We start from the raw sequence: 6,293 nt of genomic DNA on the forward strand, positions 1-6,293 counted from the left end.
AAATGTCCTGGAGGGCAGGGAGCTCGACCCCAGTGATGTATTAGGCAGTCCACACCACCCTCTGTAGAGTCTTGCAGTTGAGGGCCGTGCAGTCGCCATACCAGGCGTTGATATAGCCGGTCAAGATGCTCTCGATGGTGCAGCTGTAGAATTTCTTGAGGATCAATTTCTTCAGATGCCTGTGGTTGGAGATGCGCTCTTGCGCATTCTACACTACAGTGTTGGTGTGATTGGTCCATGTCAGATTCTCCTACATGTACGTGCACGCTGAGGAACATGAACATTTTGACCCTCTCCACTACAGCCCCGTCGATGCAGATGGAGGCATGCTCACCCCCGTTTCCTGTAGTCCACGATCAGCTCCTTGTTTTTGCTGACATTGTGTTTTTCTGGCATCACTCTGCCAGGGCTCTAACCTCCTCCCAGTAGGCTGTCTTGTCGCCGTCGTTTCGTTCGCCAACTTAATAATGGTGTTGGAGTCATGCGTGGCCACAGATTCGTGATTGTACAGGAAGTACAGGAGGGGCTGAACACACGCCCCTGGGGGGATCCCGTGTTGACAGTTAGCGTGGCAGAGATGTTGTTGCCTACCCCCACTGCCTGTGGTCTGCCCTTCAGGAAGTCCAGGATCCAGTTGCAGAGGGAAATATTCATACTCAGGCATCCAAGCTTAATGATGAGCTTGGAAGGGACTATGGTGTTGAAAGCTGATCTGTAGTCTGTGAACAGCATTCTCACATAGGTATATCTCTTGTCCAGGTGGGATAGGGCAGTGTGCAATGTAATGGCGATTGCGTCGTCTGTGGATCTGTTGGGTTGGTATGCAAATTGTAATGGGTCCAGGTTGTCAGGTAAGGTGGAGCTTAATCAGCCTCTCAAAGCACTAAGCTAAGGACACCTGGCACTAAACACCTCCCTCTGCAACTGAATCCTGGATTTCCTGATGGGCCGCCCCCAGGTGGTAAGGGTAGGCAACAACACATCTGCCACGCAACTTCATTAAATAGTACCAACAAAACACCAGTCTCAACGTCAACAGTGAAGAGGCGACTCCGGGATGATGGCCTTCAAGGCAGAGTTGCAAAGAAAAAGCCATATCTCAGACTGGCCACCCTTAAGATAGGCAAAAGAACACAGACACTGGACAGAGGAACTCTGCCTAGAAGGCCAGCATCCCGGAGTCACCTCTTCACTGTTGATGTTGAGACTGGTGTTTTGCGGCTCCTTTTTAAGGAAGCTGCCAGTTCAGGACTTGTGAGGCGTCTGTTTCTCAAACTAGATGTACTTGTCCAAACACTAATGTACTTGTCCTCTTGCTCAGTTGTGCACCGGGGCCTCCCACTCCTTTTTCTATTCTGGTTAGAGCCAGTTTGCACTATTCTGTGAAGGGAGTAGTACACAGCATTGTATGAGATCTTCACTTTCTTGGCAATTTCTCGCATGGAATAGCCTTCATTTCTCAGAACAAGAATAGACTAGTTTCAGAAGAAATGTATTTGTTTCTGGCCATTTTGAGCCTGTCATCGAACCCACAAATGCTGATGCTCTAGATACTCAACTAGTGTAAAGAAGGCCAGTTTTATTGCTTCTTTAATCAGAACAACAGTTTTCAGCTGTGCTAACATAATTGCAAAAGGGTTTTCTAATGATCAATTAGCCTTTTAAATGATAAACTTGGATTAGCTAACACAACGTGCCATTGGAACACAGGAGTGATGGTTGCTGATAATGGGCCTCTGTACGCCTATGTAGATATTCCATTACAATTCAACCGTTTCCAGCTACAATAGTCATTTACAACATTAACAATGTCTACACTGTATTTTATATTAATGGACAAAGAAATGTGCTTTTCTTTCAAAAACAAGAACATTTCTAAGTGACCCCAAACTTTTGAACGGTAGCGTATTTACTAGGCGGTGTCAGAGGAAGGCCCAAAAAATTGTCAATGACTCCAGTCACCTAAGTCATAGACTGTTCTCTCTGATATCGCACGGCAAGCGGTACCGGAGCGCCAAGTCTAGGTCCAAAAGGCTCCTTAACAGCATCTACCCCCAAGCCATAAGACTGCTGAAAAATGTATCAAATGGCCACCCGGACTATATTACATTGACCCCCCCCCCCCTTTGTTTTTACATTGCTGCTACTCTCTGTTTATTATATATGCATAGTCAATTTACCCCTACCTACATGTACAAATTACCTCTAACCTGTACCCCCGCACACTGACTTGATACCGGTACCCCCTGAATATAGCCTCATAATTGTTATTTAATTATTACATTTTTATTTGGTATATATTTTCTTGACTCAAATTTTTTTAAACTGCATTGTTGGTTAAGGGCTTAAGTAAGCATTTCACAGTAAGGATACACCTGTTGTATTCGGCGCATGTGACAAATTACATTTGATGACATGGAGGGCGATAGTAATTTAGGCAGGTTACCACAATGGTGGACATCTTGAAGCATGAGGGGATTACAGACTAGGACAGGGAGGTTGAATATGTCCGTATGTGATGGTGGGTATGGTCTTCTGTATCCCATTGGCCATTCTCTATAGTCTGATATGTGATCACGCTCTATCAGTGATTACTATGTGTCTTCATGAAATAAAGATATCAACCCTCCGAATATCGTTATTGTCATATCCGTCTCTTTATGTAATACTCTCTCCAGACTATGTGTGTCATGGCTAGAGGTCGACCGATTATGATTTTTCAACGCCGATACCGATACCGATTATTGGAGGACAAAAAAAGCCGATACCGATTAATCGGCCGATTTAAAAAAATGTTTTTATATATATATATATATATATCATACACACACACACATTTTTGTAATAATGACAATTGCAACAATACTGAATGAACACTTTTATTTTAACTTAATATAATACATAAATAAAATCAATTTAGTCTCAAATAACATATGTTAAAACGAACCACCAGCTTTCATGGGTCTTCAATATTCCCAGTTAAGAAGTTTTAGGTTGTAGTGCAGAAAGCAGAGCAGAGCTTGTCTGCATGGTCCCCTGTCAGTCTGCTCCTCCGCGAAACACAGACCTTATTTGAAGTAGATCAAGACATTCTCTATGGAAGACATTTACGGTAAAATAACGAAGGAACCCCTTTCAAGTTCAGCCACAAGTTATTACAGGAATTATAACGCGTAGACTATTTCTCTCTAAACCATATACCTTTGACTAATCCGGAAACTATCACCTCGAAAACAAAACGTTTATTCCGTTCCGTATTTTATCTAACGGGTGGCATCCATGAGTCTAAATATTCCTGTTACATTGCACAACCTTCAATGTTATGTCATAATTACGTAAAATTCTGGCAAATTAGTTCGCAAAGAGCCAGGCGGCCCAAACTGTTGCATATACCCTGACTCTGCGTGCAATGAACGCAAGAGAAATGACACAATTTCACCTGGTTAATATTGCCTGCTAACCTGGATTTCCTTTAGCTAAATATGCAGGTTTAAAAATATATACTTGTGTATTGATTTTAAGAAAGGCATTGATGTTTATGGTTAAGTACACATTGGAGCAATGACAGTCATTGATTGATTGTTTTTTATAAGATAAGTTTAATGCTAGCTAGCAACTTACCGTAGCTTACTGCATTCGCGTAACAGGCAGGCTCCTTGTGGAGTGCAATGCAATCAGGTGTTAGAGCATTGGACTAGTTAACTGTAAGGTTGCAAGATTGTATCCCCCGAGCTGACAAGGTTAAAGATCTGTCGTTCTGCCTCGTTCCTAGGCCGTCATTGAAAATAAGAATGTGTTCTTAACTGACTTGCCTAGTTAAATAAAGATTAAATAAAGGTGTAAAAAAAATATATATATATGTTGGCAAATCGGCGCCCAAAAATACCGAATTCCGATTGTTCTGAAAACTTGAAATTTGCCCTAATTAATCGGCCATTCCGATTAATCGGTCGACCTCTAGTCATGGCATTACCGACTGCTTTTCTATTTACCCGAAGCCATTTGTGTGATCTTACCTGTTGGCAAGATGCTATACATAAGAGTTGCCCTTTTGCCTCCTTGTCCTATTGTGTTTGATACAGTAAAAACGAATCCCCAAGGTTTCCATTTTAAAAGCTGTTATTTATGAGCACTGTACAGTATATTCAGGGCTTATTACTGGAATCAGGCTGACGAGGTGGAAAGGCTGTTTGGTGAGAGTAGTCAGTCCATCAACCTCGCAGCAAAATAACTTAAAAGTAATGTTAATGCTGCTTGGACAGTGTTTGTGTTTCTGTGGGAGGAAACGGACACAAATAGAAAACGCAGAAAAACACAGCTCACAAGTTCACACTCGAATGCGCAGCTACTAAACCACCGAGAAAAGCAGTCAGTCTAATAAATAAACTGTCGGTCATAAAACAACATCAGCAAACCAAAGAAAAAACGTCAGTCAAAATCATATCATACACAAATGATGTATTTTTAGCCTGGATGGATTGGCTGTTATATCAACAGGGCTGAGCTATAACTGGTATAAACGGGTGTTATGCTAGTGAAAGATGTGTGGCATGTTTTACTGACGTGGCGAGGGTCTGAAATCTCACAGAGTGACTGCACTTGTGTTATGTATGCTCAACAACACAAGCAGGGCACAAGGATGATTGGCAAGTGAGAAAGATTTCTCTTAAACAGATATATTTAATTCATTTTGATGCGTGTGCTTACCCTTTTTGGAGGATAGTACACAGAGCTGCCATTGTGCATAGTTTTCTTTCACAATGGAAGTTTATTTAGCCATTATTTAATATAGACATGTTTCCCATGAGAAATGCAGTTGCAGTGAAATCTTGGTTGACAAAATGAAAAGATTGTAGATTTCCTCTGTAGATGTATTTTTTTCTCTCTCGATATTTCATGTAAAGTAGCCTAAAATTATTTAATTTGAAGTTCCTCCCAAATTTATTTTAAGACTTTAGAAAAAAAACTTTAGATGTCAGGAATTTGTGTCTGCTATGCAAGACAGCTACTTGTAAAAACTGAGACTACAAGCTCTAGTTACACACACACCATGTATTCACCGAGCTTGTCTCTTCCACGTCAGCAAAGTGTGAACTCGTGTGACATAAAATCTTAGCCTGGCATGTCTTAGAAGTACAGGAAACAGACCCTGTTAACTGTTCTGACTATTATATTACTCTATATTATATTACTCTATTAAATTGTTTTTGTATAAAAAAACATTAGCAAATTACTTTTTTGTATTTGCAACAGACTATATAGAGCCACAGTATACAGCACCATCAGACACCTACATCCTGTGTCTGTTTGAATTTGAATATAGCAGTCTGTTTTCATAACACCTTTCATGTCCCTATACATATATCAAGGTAAAAAAGAAATTGATTGATATACAAAGCTGTAATAGGACTACCTGACCTGATGACTCCTTGCTGTCCCCAGTCCACCTGATCATGCTGCTGCTCCAGTTTCAACTGTTCTGCCTGTGGCTATGGAACCCTGACCTGTTCACTGGACGTGCTACCTTGTCCCGGACCTGCGGTTTTGGACTCTCTCTCTACCGCACCTGTTGTCTCTAACTCTGAATGATCGGCTATGAAAAGCCAACTGACATTTACTCCTGAGGTACTGACCTGTTGCACCCTCTACAACCACTCTGATTATTATTATCGGACCCTGCTGGTCATCTATGAACATTTGAAGATCTTGGCCATGTTCTGTTATAATCTCCACCCGGCACAGCCAGAAGAGGACTTGCCACCCCTCAGAGCCTGGTTCCTCTCTAGGTTTCTTCCTAAGATCCGGCCTTTCTAGGGAGTTTTTCCTAGCCACTGTGCTTCTACATCTGCATAGCTTGCCGTTTGGGGTTTTAGGCTGGGTTTCTGTACAGCACTTTGTGACATCGACTGATGTAAAAAGGGCTTTATAAATACATGTGATTGATTGATAATAACTTGCTCTAGTTTAGACTACTTGTGGAACCATCTATACTGGGATTTCTTCAATGGTAGTCACCACTTTGTGTGCATTTGCCTTTGATGAACTAAATCAAATCAAATTGTATTGGTCACATACACATATTTAGCAGATGTTTTTGCAGGTGTCGCTACACCCGCATGTCAAATAGCAACCGTGTTCATACACATAGAGCTGTACAAGAGAAACCATTCAATGGGTTAAGAATGGTAAGAATTCCTGCAACTTTATGGCCCACATCTCTCATGTTTCTACGCAATCTCTCCACCTCATGCACTTTTCATCCATGACCGTGTCAACCAAAATGAATGCCCAAA

Source organism: Salvelinus namaycush, chromosome 29 (genome assembly GCF_016432855.1).
Source record: "Salvelinus namaycush isolate Seneca chromosome 29, SaNama_1.0, whole genome shotgun sequence".
NCBI classification, from domain to species: Eukaryota; Metazoa; Chordata; class Actinopteri; order Salmoniformes; family Salmonidae; genus Salvelinus; species Salvelinus namaycush.